At 43.9% G+C, this 18,326-nt stretch overlaps 1 protein-coding gene and 1 long non-coding RNA gene across 3 annotated transcripts in view; one reads left to right on the top strand and one right to left on the bottom strand.

Annotated features, from left to right (window-relative positions):
- Window positions 1-319: 319 nt before the first annotated feature.
- LOC118521843 (uncharacterized) lies at window positions 320-13,419 on the bottom strand. The gene is made up of 3 exons (XR_004910328.2): window positions 9,894-13,419; window positions 3,910-4,008; window positions 320-2,036 (listed from the first exon to the last, which is right to left on the bottom strand). It is a non-coding gene; the product is annotated as an uncharacterized LOC118521843 (long non-coding RNA).
- Window positions 13,420-13,652: 233 nt separating this feature from the next.
- Window positions 13,653-18,326, top strand: part of MYRIP (myosin VIIA and Rab interacting protein) — a 393,858-nt gene continuing 389,184 nt past the window's right edge. The window contains exons 1-2 of one of the 2 annotated variants that reach the window (XM_078073323.1): window positions 13,653-14,001; window positions 14,213-14,381. The gene's annotated coding sequence lies outside the window, so the exon portion shown is untranslated. The remainder of the gene's footprint in view (window positions 14,002-14,212; window positions 14,382-18,326) is intronic. The other variant, XM_078073320.1, reaches the window with a different exon arrangement.

Below are 18,326 nucleotides of genomic sequence, written 5' to 3'. Positions count from 1 at the left end.
ATTTATTTATTTATTTATTTATTTATTTATTTTACAATTTTCTACCATTCTCCTTTTTTTTAAAATTTTTTTATTGTTATGTTAATCCCCATACATTACATCATTAGTTTTAGATATAGTGTTCCATGATTCATTGTTTGTGCATAACACCCAGTGCTCCATGCAGAACGTGCCCTCCCCAATACCCATCACCAGGCTAACCCATCCTCCCACCCCCCTCCCCTCTAGAACCCTCAGTTTGTTTTTCAGAGTCCATCGTCTCTCATGGTTCTTCTCCCCCTCCGATTTCCCCCCCTTCATTCTTCCCCTCCTGCTACATTCTTCTTCTTCTTTTTTTCTTTCTTAACATATATTGCATTATTTGTAAGTCCAGTTATATTATTAATAGACCCTCTTTCTCAATAGTAAGTCCCTGAACGGAGTATCATTGACCTAGCTCAAGTAACCTAGCACTGTGGCCAGGGAGTTGGATGCTTGGTGGCCATACCTAGGTCCTTCTCAGAAACTGGGGTGTTGGGATAGACTGTGGAAGAGTGATGATCCCCAAAAGACAAAAATAAGAGCTGTCCAATGCACAGGATGCACTGTATCTCATTGTCTCTAATGTTAGAATTCAGCTGCTATGATGTTCCCAACTGGTTGGTTATTCATTACTCTGTAGATTCTGTCATTATCACAGTCACCAGAGCAATTCATTCATTAGTTTTTCTATTTGCATGATTCGAAACATGGAAGATCACTAGGGAAAAAAAGTCATTTCAAAACAAGTTTCGTATTTTGGATGCTTTAGTGTTGGGATTTCTGGATAACTTATTTTCTACCATATTTTATCCTTGAAGCATACCAGAGCTCTTTTCTCCTGAAAGTGAAGGAAGGTGTTGGCCAGTTTTACACTGTCATGTGTTATGGAATGACACATATCATAGCAAATACTCCCATTTTTATGGAAAGTAGGAAAAAAAAAAGGAAAGTAGAATTAGAAGAAAAAATGAAGAAAGAGATGTTAATGCTTGAATAATAAGTATAGAGAATTGACAGATAATGGACAAAAGAGTACTATTTCCTTTAATCTTACTTAATAAGCTTTGTCCTCTAGCCTTTTGATTTTCTCTGACTCACTGTAGATGTGCTTGACTTGAATTTATTTACCCTCAAAAATAATGAAGACTAAGAGGTGACATGGTGTATGAGTGGGAAAGCCAGTGGAAAGAATTGACAGGGCTTAATAACCCTCCAGGAGATGAAGAGTGTGTGGGCTCCTTCTGTTGAAACACCAGTTTTGTGATGGGTAATTCACCAAATCATCCTGGTGAGTAAACCACTCAGGAATCAAGAAATGAATTATAATACATCCATAGGATGGAATAATCTGCAGCTGTCGAATAGTGACAGGGTGAGTGTACACATTTTGCCAAGTGAAAAATATATCTAGCAGTGTATTATATCACCATTTTCATAATATATGTATTATAAATATAACAAAATATTACCAGCGGGGTCTCCAAAGACAGATTATTTGAGCGCATATTCCCTTTAATGTTTCTTTATGTTTTATAGGCTCCCACTGTTAGAATGTATTACTTCTATAATTATAAAATATAAAAATAAAAATGTAAAGTGCATCAATTAACCTATTGATAGTCATGCTGATAAAATATTTGCAACCAGAAAAAACTGATTGCCTAGCTCCTCAAGACATGTCCCTCTTGTATGAATTTTGAAATCTGTATTGTAGTTTGATGAGGATATTCTTTTGAGGGATGCCAGGTCTAGGTTAACTAAATAATTCTGATATCTACAGAGTACACACTCTATGTCAGATCCTGTTCTAAGTATTTTATAAGCTTTCACTCATGGGCTACTCACAATATCCTATGAGGTATTTACTACTGTTATCATTTTACACATGAGACAATTGAAGCATGGAGATTTTAAGTTAAGATATGGTGGAGTCAGACTCCTGGGTTCTTGCTCTTGACAACTATTCTACAGTTCTCTCCTGTCTTGTGAGGCAGGCCATTCCAGGTATCACTCATCTGAAAAGGAAAGACTTCTTAGAGAAGAAAGAACTGTGAACGCAGAGCTGAAGTAACCACAAGGTCTTAACTTTTTTCTCTTTGTCTATTCATGGAGGAACTCACCTTGAGTTTTCAGGACAGCATCTACCATATAGAAGCTGAAGGGAGATGTGGGAAAGAAGAGACTCCAGCACAACCTTTGCTTTAACAGGGCTAGAATACAATTCAGGTAACCAAACTGATATCTCAGGATATGCTATCCATAAGATATTGGTTGTGTACTAACATAAAATATTCTGTACTTTCATAAGCTTGGGAATCACTGCATTAGGAAAAGTTAGAGGTCTGTTGCATGACTTCTCAGAGCCTTTGTTATGCTCATGTACATTTTAGTATCTATGAGGTAGATATAGTGTGCACCATTCCCCGTTTTTGTTGAACCACAAACATCTTTTCATGAAGCATCTTCTATTAGCCCCCCAAATTAGTGTTCTGTGGAACAAAATTGGAGAAACACTAGGCTCAAATAATGGTACTCTTGATATTATTTCCATTTTCCCCTAGTTTTAAGTGATTTTTAAAAAATATCTAAACCTTATCTCAAGTGTCCTCTGGAGACATAAGAAAAGGATTTATATCCCTGTTTGGATATGTTTCTTAGAAGAAGAGTAGCGATCTACTGAGGTTAACATGGTGGAAGTAGTCATGAGCTCCTAGGGGAAATAAATCTTGGTGGTGGAATAGGAACAGTGTTTAAAAGTTCACCCAGTCCACCATGAGCTCTCTCCCCATGTACAGTAAACTTTGGGAGGTTTATTGTTAATGAAGCAGTGTTTCCTTCTAGTAATGTTAATGGAGCTTGGTCTGTTGAATTTTAGAAATTCCTATATGATACACACGGTTACCAGATAAGCATATGGAAGAGCTCATCATCAATGACTTGACTCAAAAGACAAGATGGTCATGGCGTGGGAATGATGCTACATTCTCATTTTTCATATGATGAAGAAATGAGATACTTTATATAACTCAAAAGTCAGTGCAGAAAGCCCTTTCCAGAATTTGGCTCCTGCACATGCTCATCTTCGAAAATACTGTAGAGTATATATTAGGTTGAGTTGTAAGGTCATAAATGGAAAGAAGTTTAACATTCCTGCTAGGAAGAGACTGCCAGGTAAATTACTAGAAGCATTACTGTGCTTGCTAACATAACCAGCTGATAAATATTCCAAAACATTTTTGTGAATGCCTAAGAATTGCAATTATGCCTTATTTTCAAAATGGTGGACAGGGAACAAGAATAATGAAGGAAACCCATAGAAAATCACTAAGATAAACTGTTAGATCACCTTTGACTTACAATCCATTTCATTCAGTTAGTAAGACATTCTAAATTATCCAGCCAACAGCTAACCTGCTTCCTGAATGAGCCCAGCAAGATCAGCCAGCCCAGTTCCAAAGACCCACCTAGACAACCCATAGAACGATGACCTAGTAAGTGCTTATTATTTTAAGTTGCAAAGTTTTGAGGTGGTTTGTTACACAGCAAAACCTAACTGATGCGGTGTTCTTGGCATGGTGAGGATCTGGAGTCTTTCCCTTGATGACCTGACCCCACTTTGCCTCTTAATGTCTTGACAGAACCTCTGAATTTCAGCCAAATCCCACATCAGGTCCCTGGCCTTGGCAAACCACCTCATATTCCCTGTGTGGGAATGATATGGGGTACTGCCTACCCCCTCCCAACACTGACCCCTGCAGGCTTGCCGGCCCTCAACAATCAGTACCTTCCACATTCTTTCACAGTGAGTATGGAGGCATTTGTGGATTTCTTCTATGCTATGTAACAGTCAAGGGACTCTTGGGGTTCCATCTCCTATTTCTTTCTCACCTTAAATCTGACATGGTTCCACTCCTATTTGGCAGCAGCTGCTCTGTGTTGCCAGATGGGAGCCATGTAGTGCTGTCTCCTTCCAGAGTTCCTAATGAGCTGTGGAAATAAATGAAGACCATGAATATAAGAAAGCCACCATTGCTTGTGTTTGGTAGAGTCAAAAGCAGGCAGGAGAGTAGGAAAACTTTATAACAAAAGAAAAAAGGAAGGTGTTAGGTATGATCTGATTGGACGTTGTTGGTATAGAACTCTGGATCAGTAACTAGAGGTGGGGCATCTTATGGGATTAGTTTGGCAAGCATATTTGGCTTTCTCCATTTGATCCTGACTTGGAAGCTGGGGCAAAAAAATTAAAAAGTTGGCAATTATTAACAATTGCTAATTGTTCTGGGCCAATTGCTACAGTTCACTTTCTGAACTGGTTGCTGTAGAGGTTGTGAGTCAGCATTCTATTGTCATATATAGGCTGGCCATTTTCCTTTGTGTATTCAGTCCCTCAGTCTCGCTTTTGGTCATTCTCTCACTCTTGCAAGTGGCAGGTTGACCAATTCAGGGAAGGCTACAGATCCATATCTTCACTGTGGGGATGGTTCAGTTGTCTCCATGGTCAACTGTGTTGCAAGATCATCTTGAGCTTTTTGTTGTCACATTTTCACAGCGATTATCTGTCAAAAGAGCAGCTATGTAGTAGGATTAACAGTTCTGGATAGAATGCCAGAGACCAAATCATGACCACTGACAAAAACAAGAATAATTAATAGTCCCTATAAGACACAAGAACTAGGAACCCCAATTGCCCAACCCAGGCCAAGTAAACAAATTTCATGGGCCACGAAGATCAACCTTAAAAAACCAAGTAGTTTTTTTCCTTAAGTCAATGTATTGCCTGTTATATTTTGCCTGTTTCATTAATCTAAGTACAGCAAGAAGTATTAGCAATGGCACAAAAACCACCATGACTAGCCAGCAAAAAATCTAGAGCAATACAATTGTCCATCATTACCTGTGCCAATGAGTAAAGATTGGTCTGATCTTCCACCACCCTTGTTTGGGGACTTGTATCTCAGATGGAATTTGCCAAGTTTGTGATTTCTAGAATTAGGGTCTCAGTATACAGATAAGTCTTGGCATACTATTGGTAAAGTGCATGAAGTTATTATGAGTCTGAGGCAAACAAGACCAGGCATTCTGGCTGCAAAAAAAGTAGTACCCGGTAGGGGGCATATGGAGACACAGGAGAAAAGGAGTTGCTTATGGTGGAAGATCAGAAGAAAGGTCTTCGATTAGCCCAGTTACAGTTTGATCTCTATTAACCTCTTCCAGGTGGCAAGTAATTGGCCCATCACCCCCATGAAGGTTGTTGAATTCAAATGTCTTACAATAATTGGTTTTCTGTGACAGAAGGGCACTACCATATTCATGTGTTGATTTATTTAAGACCATTTGTTTATTTAGATGCAAATGCCATCAGCTGCCATTCCTTATGATCTTGCTTATTAAGACTGAAATTCTCTAGCGTTTTTATCATGATGGTCTGGTGATGGATGGCATATACCGCAATCCGTAAGACTCAGGGCAGTTGCTACTGTTTGGGATAATCTAAGAATGGCATTAGAATAAGTATGTTCTGAGCTAACAATTATAATAAAGAGGAAGGAAAAGAGGAAAAGTGCCATTATGGGTGGACAATAACCAAAGGTCTGTAGAAAATGAGAATGGTTATGAGCAAGCAGATGAATAACAAAATAGGAATTAGCCAGTAGTCTAGTCCCATGTCTTAGGCAGTGACTATCTACTATCCTAAGTCATCTGCATATTCCGCAGACCCGGCTCAGCTACTTACTTCCAAAAGTCAGCTGCTACTAGTGGATCTCTGAGAACTTGAAATTTGAGGTCCCTTATAGGAGTAGCCTGCCAACCATGTGGAATTCCGAATTGCTTCTTTAATTGTGAAACATGACTCCCTGGAGTTTCACTACTGTATTTGTTGCTAACAAATGATACATGATCAGGTCCATTCTAGTGAAGTTCAAGAGTAGTTTTTTCTCTGACATCTCTTCTAATAGATGAAATTTTCCGTTTTAAGAACATCAGGAGGCTGAGGCTATTTAGGAAGATGTTGTGGGAAGGCAGCCTTAACCTGGTGATGATGGGGTTGAGTACATGAGTCTCTTGCAATATTTTGCCAACTTGCAAGAAGCAGGGCAGAATATCAGAGGTGAAATTCCTAAATGTGTGGGTCTTGCAGTTACCAGATGTTAAGGGGATAACTGTTGTGTCCCTGAGGGAGTGGACTGTATGGCCATAATCTCCTACAGTTTCATCTTTTCTTTGTGTGCATGATTGAATTACGGTCTAATAAAATTTTGTTGGAAATGTTTTGGGTATGGCTTTTAGTAGACTTTGCCCTAACTTTGGGGCCCTTCTCAACCCTCAGGTTTATTATAAAAGAGGGACTCTGCAGATCCCTTTCTGTGTTCGTCCAATCAGTTTTTGCCACCCAGGATTTAGCATCTGAGGTTTTGACCAACATGTGTATGAGTTGATATAGTTCAGGTAACCCTGGGACATATGCACCTAAAAGAAGGCTATATTCTATGAATAGCAGCTGGCCTTCTCTGGGTTAGGGAAATTCTGAATTATAACTGTGAATTCAGTTCAGATCCAAGGCACACCTGACTCATGGGAGGGATGGATGTTTAGAAGCAACCAGAATTTGGGATTCTTAGGAAAGTCAGCAGGAAAAGATAGGGGATCTGGACAAGGGAAAGAAGAGAGAGAAATTATCAGAAGTGTGGAAGGAGAGAGATCAGAAGGATAAGAAGAATGAAGGAGAGCTAGATTTAAAGAGGTAACAGGAGGACACAGAGGGAGAATTTACTCAGGAAATGAGTCTAGTTTGTCATTGCTTAAGATTGTCAGGTTGCTCATTAGCTTTGGCTGAAGAGTATTCTAGTGAAGGAATTTTTTCAATCAGAATTTCGTTTGGAGGCCTCTGCATACCAATACAAATGCTACCTATTAAATCTGAGAAATTTTAGATCCCTTCTTTTCCAAGGCATCTCTCAGACGAACAATTTTATTCAAACCAAATGTTCCCAGAGGGGTTACTGAAGCTCCAAATCATCACTGGTGAAGATGTGCCATTTAGAGCAACATATGAGAGAATTAGGATTATAAGAAGAGTTCAGGTAGAAAGGAGAAGTTTCTCCTGGAGGAGGAGGAGGAGAAAAGGTTTTAGACTGAGATGCTTCCTTGGGAGCAGGCAACTGTGAGTGAAAAGTGATGCTTGTGCATTTTGTATCTTGGACCCCCAACCTGATGGTTTGGCTGCCTCTGCACACAGACTTGACCATCAGCACCTCCAGGCAGGTGGAACCAAAGAGAACATTCACCAAAGAGAACATTCTCCTTGGATCAAAGCCAAGCTCTCAGAACAAAAAGAACAACAACAGCAAAAAGGGTGGAAGGAGAAAATCTCACCTAGTTTTGTCCGTAACTTGGCAAAATTTGTCCAAATGGGCTCTGGTTTGGTGAGAACCACAAACTCAGCTTATAGGGCCCTCTGCCTGTTTTCTATTCTGTGATTCTCCTTAATATGACAAACACTTTTAGATAGCACATCACAAAACAGAAGCACAAAAGAGAGCAAAATGGGTCCCCCCAAAATGACCTGATTACACCAAGGATGCCAAAACAATAGGAACAAATAACAAAACCCAGGTACCAAACTGAGAATGTATAGCTGTGGAATTCCACACCCAGAGAGCAGAGCTCAGAACCAGGGCTGATTCGCAAATGTTTGGTGAGAACTTGACAAGCCACTAGTGCGAGGCACAATGGGCCTCTATGGGCACCTTGTTTGGTAAAGGCTGGGATCTGTGGTGGTGGGCAATGCAGTCTGTCTCAATAACACCTTTAGGAAAACTGTGGAAATAAATGAAGACCACCCAGATGAGAATAAACAGAAGCTTTTTGTTCAGCGCTTGTGTTTGGCAGAGACTCAAAGGCAGGCAGCAGAATAGGAAAACTTTATAATGAAAAAGAGGGAAGACTTCAGGCAACCTCCCTGACTGCAGGTTGGGGGCATGAGGAACTTGGAAGCAGGCTAACTAGAAGCAGGGCATCCTATGTGACTGAGTTGGGAGCATATACATCTGGTTGACGCTAAGTTGGAAGCAGGGGTCAAAAAATAAGGAAGCTGGTAGCCATTGATCAAGTCCAGATCATTGAGGGCTGATAACAGCAGAGGGGTGGTTTGGCTTCCTGGCTGGTTGCTGGAGAGGTTGTGGGTCAGTCCTGTTGTCATCTATGGTCTGGCTGTTGTCCATTTGTACATTCAGTCTCTCAGGGGCTCAACTCTGCTAGCCCCAAATGCTATGTCATCTCCATCTTCTTACCACCTTCCCACATTTCCCATTCTGGGTCCCCTGGGGACCAAGAAAGATTCAGTCCTGGATCCTTGGGAGAACCAAATAGTGTTGTTTACCTACTCACATTCATTCCAAATGATTCTCTTGCTCTTGTGGCAGAGAGTTCTCCTTCTCCTTCTTCTTCTCCTTTTTCCTCTCCTTCTTCTTCCTCTTCTTCTTCCTCCTCCTCTTCCTCCCCTTCCTCTTCCTCCTCTTTTTTCTTCCTCCTCCTCTTCCTTCTTCTTCTCCTTTTTTCCATCTTCTTCTTTTACCCTTTATTCTCCTCCTCCTCCTTCTCTTCCTCTTCCTTCTCTTTTCCCTTTCTATAGAGCAGAATCTTCTCTCATGCTATATTCCCTTTCTTTTCTACCCTTAGATTTCTATATTCCAGGTAGGATCCATCTTTTTTGTCTCCTGGAACCATAAGCCTCTTGGCTCTGCCTTAAAGATAGTGAAGGTCCTGGTGGGGGGGGGGGGGGGAATTACTGAGCGGAGAAATAGCCTCAATGAACTGGTAACATCACTGCAGCCAGCATTAAGATTCTTCACCTCTGGAAGGAATTTTAAAATACATGAAAATACAGGTCACCTGATTTAAAAAATATCAATGTGAATATTCAGCATGCATGAAAGCTTCTGAACGTCTTTGAATTGTAAATGTTGGTGGAGGAGCATTTTCTCTGGCATCTTCATTCGTTTAATAAATATCTTTCCAGCACTTCCTTTGTGCTAGGCTCTGTCCAAGGAACTTGGAGATATCTGTGAGCAAAACAAAAATCTCTGCCCTGGTGCAGCTTATATCCTAGTGGGGAAGACAAACAATAAGTATCAAACAGAATAAGAAAGTTAAGATTGTGTTAAAAGGTGACAAATGCTGTGGAATAAAGAAAATGCAGAGCAGGGTAGGGAGGGTCAGGCACTGAGGGAAAGAGGACAGATTCATCTGTCTGCTTCTCTTTGGGGATGCCTAACTGCCATTTCAATGGAACTTTATTGTTAAGCCTCAGTGAATAAGATCATGACAATTAAACCATCCCTCAGGCTTTGAGGACTGTTATGAAGGGGATGCACACTCACACACAAGGCACTGGCTAAGTTTCCGGGCATTACTGCTAATTTTATTAACCTTCAGCACAACTGCAGGCTGAGTCAGCTGCCTCAGACATCAATTGGTTCAGGATTCAGAGAAGCATAGTATCTGATTTGGCTACAGAGGTTATTAACTAACCCTGGATTTTATTGTAGGGATCTAATTTATAATAAGAAAAATTGTAAGAGGAGACAGTCACAAATAAAGACTGTAAGTCAGTAATCATCTACTCCTGTAAAATAGTATTTTTTTTTTTAATCAGTATCTCTTAGCAGCACCAGGATCCCTTATTGGATATTGTAATCAGTGAATGACAAGATTCTATAATTACTTCTACACTGTCCATCCAAGATAGAATCAACTTTACTAAAGAAAGCAATAAAGCTTTTTAGAAGCCATTATTTAGTAGGGCGTGAATAGCTGTATAATAAAATATTAATTGTTCTAAAAAATACCTTGGAGAAAAACACTGTACTTACCAGAAACAATGAATTCTTTTCTATGCGTTTCTATTTTTAGTTCTGTTTAGTCCAGTATGATCTATTTCATCAATATAAGATAACATGTATGGTCACATGTCTTTTGTTTTTCCAGGTAATCCACTGCTGAAGAGCAGAATGTCCAGGATTTCCATTTTGAAGCCTCCCACTTCTCCTTGACTTGTCCAAAACCATGACTGTTCACTTAGTCCAGTGAGCTCCATCCCATTTCTTCGTACAGCAAGCAGACTGGATGTGTGTCATGGTCCTCTGCTCTTTTGCTATCTTGTGCTGGGTGGAGCTGTTGAGGACTGGTCCTTTGTGGCTCAGTTTGTAAAAGATTTGTGTGAATGCAAGTTTTCATTTCTCCAGGACAAATAATTAAGGTGAAATTTATGGGTTGTGTGGTAGGTTCAATTTTAGTTTTAAAAGAAATAGCCACATTGTTTTCCTGAGTGGTTGCACCATTTTACATTCCCACCAGCAATCCATACGTATCACAATTTCTCTGTCTCCTCATCAGGATTTGGTGTCATCACAATTTTTTATCTTAACCCATTCTAATAGTATGTAGTGATATCTCATTATAGTTTTAATTTACATTTCCCTTGGCTAATGATGTTGAGCACCTTTTCATGTGCTTATTTGTCAGCTGTATACACTCTTTGGTGAAATATCTCTTCATATCATTTGCTCATTTTCTAATTAGACTGGGAGTTTTTACTATTGAATATTGAGAGTTCTTTATATATTCCACATATAAGTCCTTTGTCAGATATGTTATTTGAAAATATTTTTCCCAGTGTACCATTGTCTTTTCATCCTCTTAATAGGGTCTTTTACAGAACAAATGGGTTTAAAAATTTTTTTTGATGAGGTCCAATTTAACAAATTTTCTTTTCACCCACTTACTTTTCATTTAACAAATAATCGTTGGATATCTACAATTTATCAAAATAATGTTCGAGGTGCCCATAGGAATCAAAGATGTGACATAGTTCCAACTTCAAGGCATTTCCAGTCTAATTAGGGAGACTGGAGATACACCCAAATAACTGATACTACATAACAAACACTAAGTTGAAATGGGAGAGGTAGAGATACATTTTTCTGGAAAATCAGATATCATGTTTTGGCTGATAGGGAAGTAGTGGGTGAAGGTTTCATCACTTCTATGCCAGCACATGCCACAAAATGGTATAGAAACTTCCTTTATAAACTCATTTTTTTCCAGACTAAAATGATCATTTTTAGATAGCTAACATGTTAAATCTCATTATGTACCAAGCAATTTCACATACATTGTATCAATTAATAACAATCTTGCAGGGCAGTGGAGAGGATTATGCCACATTTTATATTTAGGGAATCCAGGATTCAGCAAAGTTAAGTAACTTGTCCAAGATCACAAAGACAGGAAGCAGTAAGGTCATACTGGCACCCCAGTCTTGTGATTAATGCTCTTTTAATTCTACCCAGAATCCTCCTAGACATGTCCTTTTCTTGCCAGGATAAACTCATCAATCTTCTGGCTAAGAAATGGACTGTCTGATTCATGTTTTAAAAGAAGATGAGATACATATACTTGGTGCACAAAAGTCAATGAGCTCTTCTTGATAAAGGGAGAATCCATTAAAACTTTCACAGTGGTCAAGATCATGCAGAAAAGGGAAAAACAAACACTGCCTGTGAGTCATGAGAAGCAAAAGAAGAGATGGATATTCAGTAAAATTTTGCTGAATGACAGCTCAGGATGGAGTAATCAAGGGGGTAGCACATTAGGTCATCTTGCAGGCTCATTGTTACCCAACTCATCTTCAAATGCCAAACCTTTCATGGGGAATGTTAAAAAAAAATCAGTAATAGCTCAGGTGAAGAATGGAAGTTGTGTCTGTTTCTGACCTACAAGATGACAAATAGGGAACTGGGGCTCTTTCTTGTTCATAACATCTCAGGATTTCCATCTGTGTTTTCTTCCTGTCTTATTTGTAACATTGCCCAACTCAACAAACTCTTCTGTATGTATTTGTTTTTCTTTTGAAATGTTTATCACTTACGCAAGATGTTAAGATCTTGATTCTGAAAGAGTCTGTAAAGAGGCAAATTTATGTTAGGTCAGTTTTGCAAACACCAGCCTGATATCAAATAACCTTTGAAGCCCCCATTCTTGTCCTGATGCTGCCACTACTGGGCCCCATGTGGAGAGTAATCCCTTCACATTCTACATTTAACCCTTTACTCTGCTGGCCTGTGCCTGAAGTTAGACCTACCGTTTTGTATAACAAAAGGTAAAAATAAGAACATTGGACAAATACATTTGGTTGATTAGATTTTCTCTGGGGTAAACGGGACATGACGGCAATGGTGCCCCCAGGGAGAGGAACTGAGAGGCTGGGAGCAAGGACGGAAGGGAGTCTTGTTAACTGTGTATCCATCCACACTTTTGGAATTCTGTACCATGCCAACGCTAATCAAGCACAGGTAAATAAAATTGAATCTAAACAAAATAGGAACAAAACACAAACGTTCTTCCACTTTAGCCAGTTAGTGGATAATAAAATCCCTTTAAAAGAGGAAACTCGATCTTCAGAGAAATCAACTCTTATATCTTCCAAGTTCCCTTCTTAAAGGTTTTTGTTTTTGTTTTTTGCTGGGGCGGGCAGATCAGCAAAGGAGCCATCCATTTCTACTGAGCAAATTCACACGGAGAGAACACTCTTAATCCACCGTCCTTCGAAAAGACTCCCAGGGTTTTAGAAATCACCAATGTAGCTCCACAAAAGCGTTATTTCGATCGAGTGACTTCCCTGTTGCGGCTAAAACGGACAATGTGTTTTCACAGCCCAGTTGTTGGGGCTGAGGCAGTCCGTCTTAGGGAGATTCCGGGCCCTGCGCCTGATAGATGCAAACGCTCTATGAAGCCCTGGCCTGGACGGGAACCTTTCAACTCCCAGGCGTTCTTCCAGGACCTGGACCTCCTGGCAGGGGCCCGAACGCGTCCCTCACTCGCGGCAATCTTCGGGCGTCCTTCTGGCAGCGCGGGCTCAGTAACCCGCCGGTGCGGCAGCGATGGGGGCTTCGGAGGTTTGGGCGCGCAGTAGCCTGGGACAGACCCCGAGCCCAGCGCGAAGCCAGTCAGTGTCTGTTGAACGACTGAGCGTCGCTAGCACAGTCAATTCCTGACAGAATGAAAGGAATCCAGATCAGGGCATGGGTCACCACGGTGACTTTTAAATACCCAGGGACTGTGAAGTGAGGAAGAGCTGGCTTTGGAGAAGCGCCACGCCGGCTTTGGTGAGGCTCGGGAGGGAGGGCGCCCACACTCCGGAGCGCAAGCGGCCGCGCTGGTAGAGCCAGGACGACCCCGGATTCGGGTGACGCATCACTCCGCGGTCAGGGAGGGTCCGGGCCCCCGGGGCTCAGGGGCAGGGGACAGGAAAAACCTCACTTCAAAGATAGGAGTGACCTGAAGTCTTGCTTGAGGGCTCCCGGGCCGAGGCCCCGGCACTGCACTGCGCGGCTGGGAAGAGCCCAGGAAGGGGCGCGGGTCCCCGCCCCGGGCGCGCGCAGCCCCAGCCTCGCCTCCTCCCGATGTGCCCCGCCCCTCCCGGCGCGTGCCGCCCGCGCGCCGGGGGAGCTTCCGAGGAACCGGCCTGGCGGGCACCTCCTGCCCCGGCGCAGGCGCGAGCGCGCACCGCCTCCCGGGCCGGGCGCCCGGCTGGCGCCCCCGCCCCGCCTCCACACGCGCCCCCGCCCCGGGCACCTCTGATTGGCCGTCGGCCGGGCCAGCAGGTGTCGGCGGCGGCTGCGGCCAGGCTGGCCCCAGCTGCCTGCGGCGCGGGCGCCTCCCTCGCAGCCGCTGCCACCGCCGCGCTCCCGCCTCCTGCCTGCTCCCGGGCTCCCGCTGCGGCTGCGGTTCTGACGGCCGAGCCCCCGCGGCGCGGCACCTCAGATCCGGTGCGCCGACCGACCCGCGCCCCTGCCTCGCTGCTCGCAGCTCGCTCATCCACGCGCCGCGCTGCTGCGGCAGGTGCCCCAGGCGTCCTGAGGCGCGGTGGCCGCCATCGATGACCCCGGCCACGGACCTGCTCCAGCCCGGCCACCCCCTGTGAGTACCGTCCCTCCCCTCTGGCGGCTTTGCGCCACTCTCCCGCTTGCGTTGCCGCAACTTCGGGGGTGGGTGTGTGGAGGTGTCTCTCACGTCCCCCTCCCCCCCCCACACACCGGTGCGAGTCCTGAGCCAGGGCCCCAGGGCACGACCAGTCTGCCTCTGCGGAGGGGCTTGGGGGCGGGGGTGGGAGCCGTTGAACTTGCTCCAGGATCGTCGCAGAGTCGGAATCGCCCCTTTCTCCCTCGGCCGGGGCCGGAGCTCGCCTCTGCGTTTCCCTCGCGTTTGGCGTTCCCCACTGGCCACGTAGCTCCTGGGCTGAGGTTCACCGCGCACCTACTACGCTGCGGGCGCACCGGCGGGGCGCCTGGAACCATCGGGTAAGCAGCCCGGAGCACTTCAGGGCGCCGGACTTGACTCTTTCGGACTCTTAATTTCTGTAAAATGGGGCTAATCAGGGACTCGCTCAAGGTCATGGCCGGTGCGCGGAGTAAGAACCCTAGTGGGTCGCGTCTGGCCAGGTCCGCGGACTGCTTGGGTAGGGGCGCGCTGTTGCGGATGGATGGTCACTTCAGCTTCATCCCGGTCTCCTTTTCATAATTCCTTACCCCCCAACTCCGCCGGATTTGGAGAGGTCGAGAGCCGATCGCAAGGGACCCTACAAAGGTTTGGGGGGTATCCGCGGGGACCTTTGGGGTGAGCGCGGAGCCGAGCGCTTCCGCGGCAGGGACTTCTGGATCTGCGGCATTTGCAGCATCTCCTCCATTCCCAGTCATTTAATTTGCTAAGGTCTCGGCAGGGTAGGGGAATTTGCTAGGGGCCTGCTCTTAGATCCATCCTGCTCCCTTTCCTTCTCCCAAATAAGCCCTGTCTCCGAGGGTAAGTATGGGAGAGACTAACTGTACACACCAGTTTGGGCCCAGGGACTTCGTAAGAGAGGAGAAGCGTGTACGCTCTGCTGTTGGCTTAGCCAACATTGGCTCTCATCTGCTCTAAGAAAATGCCTTAAGTCTGGCTTCATTCCTGCCCGCCCTACTCCCTGCCCCCAGATCTGGGTTTGTTGCACTTTCCCTGGGGAGGGTGGAGTCCAAGTCGCAGAATGTGTAACTGTTGCAGGATGTGAAGAGTTGACTCCAGCTCCTTTGAGGCAGCTCCGGTGGGGCTGTGGGTGGTTCTCAGAGCTTTGTACTGGGGACAGTCACCCTTCCTCTTTTGACATTCTTACTCTGTTCCTCCAACTCAGGTTACCTCGCCCTAACTCAGTGATCAGATGGTTACTTGGATAATTTTTTGATGTCTGACAAACATCTTTGAACCTCAACTTTTTTTTTTTTTTTGATTAATCTCTATGCCCAGCTTGGGGCTTGAACTCAGGACCCCAAGATCAAGAGTGGAATGCTCTATTGGACTGAGCCAGCCAGGTACCCCTGAGCCTTAATTTTTTTTTAATCTATAAAGCAGAATAATCCCTGCTTTTTAGTCTTCCCAAGGTAGTTAGGGTTCAGGGGACATGGTAGAGGTGAAAGTAGAAGGAAGATGGTTCCAGATGATCTGAGCTGTGGGTAGAAGTGGAGGTGATTTCAAGAATTTTTTTACAGCAGTCTCTGGGACTTTATTAGATCTGAAAATCTTTACAGGGAAATTTAGTTTGGTAAGACTTTGAAAATACTACATTTCATCTTCCAGTTGAAGTTCCTTACTGTCCATGGGTAGCCACATCTCTCACAATGACCCCCTGCCCCATCTGTGGTGTGTGGGCTGGAAGCTAGCTGTCCCTGTAGGGTTAGGGCAGTCTCTGGTGGTGGTGAGGCACTGTGTGTGTGTGTGTGGCGGGGGGGGGGGGGGGGGGTTGTCTCTGTGGAGCTGAAGTGTGTCTCTGTGGAGACAGGTGTATCTCTTTGTGGCCTTGGTTTCTTGTGGAAGGGGAAGGGGAGGGGCAGTTGTCTGCTCCAGAGTCTGCTCATTTTTGGAAGAGTGAAGTGTTAGCTGGGCCCAGCAATGTAAACTAACAGTGGTCTAGATTGTATCCTGTCTCCTTCCTCTCCTTCCAGAGGGGCAGAAGGAGAGCTCATCTGTGGTCTTGGCCTTTGGAGAAATCAATTGGTGAAGACTGAAATACCTCAGAGAGAAATGGGCATCCCCTGTTCTTAGTTCATATTGTGTCTGCACAGCCTTTTGTCCCAAAGGCAAGTTAAAGAGGGACAACTGGTTAGAACTTGGTGACTTTGTTTTAATATTATATTAAGCCAGGACATAATCACAGAAAATGGCACAGATCTGAAGTGTACACTCTGGATTTTCACAAATTGACCACCCCTGTGTAACCAGTGCCCAGATTAAGACCTAGGATATTCCCAGTCTCCCCCTGTCCTCTATAGGTACTATCCCCCAAGGGTAATCATCATCCTGCTTTATTTTATCAGGCAAGTTTTATTTTTATTCTTATTATTATTTATTTCACCAGTTTAGTTTCAAAGCTAAAATGAAACTGTTTGATGATTTTTCTACCTCCTCTTTTAATGTATGCAAACCAAAGGTAGTTATAGGTAAGCCAGTCCAGAAATCTAGAAGGGAGAATTTGGTCTTAGGATCTGGGTGGAGTCTAAACTGGTTGTCTCCTCCCCTCCCCGCAATAGGTTCTTGGGCAGTGAAACAAGCCAGACCCCAGATGTAACAGGCTGATATTGATAAATTGAAGTTTATTCATAGAGTGTATTTGAAAAATGCAAGTCTGAAATGGTGTCATGATAAAATATACATAAAAATGTTAATGAATTCTCATTTGAAACATAAAAATGGGAATGTTTTGAATTTCTCGAAATTAAAAATTGGTAGAGGATCACAGAATGTCAAGGCTGAGTGATTTATAAACTGTGTGTGCTGTTGCCACATGGTGGCGCCACGTCGGCTGGAGAACTGCAATACCCAACATTCTTTCCCAAGCCCCCAGGAAGGAGTCCCAGGAATAAAATCCAACAGTTCAGCATCTCCAGAACTGATTTCCAAGCACTGTGGTTTTTCCAGTGTTGGGCAGACAGGCCTCCCCTCTGGTGCCTGCTACACTAAGTCCATGGATCGAACCCTGTCCCAGCTTTTCAGGAGGTGGCTTGTGGGTTGGAGGCACGTGTGTTGGAGAAGGGGGAGCTGAGACACTGTGGCCCTCTCTTTGGTAGTATGGAACTGTGTAAAGAGAGTTGGCTGAGAAGCTAGCTCACGTGTGTTGTGATTATCTTGGTCTCCTTTCACCCCAGAATTCCCCCAAAGGTGTCAGAGAAGGAGTTCTCTTTCCTGAGGCAGGTGGCTATTTGCACAGAGCACTGTCCATGGTGAACTCGGAAGAATAAACAGGCATGGGTGTAGCCAAACTGCTGCCCGATGAAATGCCCTCTGGGTTCCACAGGGTGGGAGCCAAGTCCCGAGGGGAGACCACAGGGTGGGGGGCCTGTTGTATCCAGCTGTGGAGAGGGCCAAGCCGACCCATCCAGTGCCTTTTCTTTTTACTGTCAGTGTGACCGAAATGCTGCTTAGAAGATTGTATTCATGCGCTGGCTGCCATGCCCGTGGTTGCTAAGAGAGCTGAATATTTGCCATGTGCTAGACCCTACATATATATATATTCAGTTAATCTTCATCACAGGAGGAGGGTGGCTTTCTCATTTTCTAGATGAAGGAACTGGGCCTAGAAGCACTCTTTCTGAGTTCGCACATTATGGGAGCCAGAACAAGGACTGAGCGCCAAGTCTCGCAGATGACTTCCCCAGCTGAGTTATGTGCCCTTCTGTGGGGTGAGAGGAGCCTTGCACAATTCTTCTGTCTTCCCTGGCACCTGATAGAGCGCCTTACATGTAGTAGCTACTTAAGGCTAAATATGGGATTGCAATTAAGTAGAAACTTCCCTGCTGAGCGAAAGGGAAATCCAGACAGTGAAGGATGAGAGTTTGGGGTTGAGCCCATGAAACCTGCAACGTTGGGACTGAGTGTGGGCCCACCAGAATGTGGAGTCTTATTTTATGTTTAAAATTTTATGTAAATGGAGGTCTGTTATTTGTTTTTGTAATTTGTTTTTTTTTCCACCCAACATTGTTTTTTAAACATATGTTCATAACATTTGTTGATAATTATAAGTTTAGTTGATACATTTTAACATAGTATTTCCTTGTTTGGTATACCAGAGTTTAAATATTGCTCATTGGACAAAAAGATGTTTTTACCTTTTGCTATTATGAAAAATATTGCAGGGAATATCCTTGATAAGGTCTTGTACAAATGTGTGTGTGTCTAGGATTTATATCCCCAGAAGTTGAATAACTGGGTAGGAGGATATG

This window comes from Halichoerus grypus, chromosome 1 (assembly GCF_964656455.1).
Source record: "Halichoerus grypus chromosome 1, mHalGry1.hap1.1, whole genome shotgun sequence".
In the NCBI taxonomy this organism is placed as follows: Eukaryota; Metazoa; Chordata; class Mammalia; order Carnivora; family Phocidae; genus Halichoerus; species Halichoerus grypus.
The sequence above is the reverse complement of the archived record's forward strand: the minus strand, read 5'-3'. Positions and strand labels throughout refer to the sequence as shown.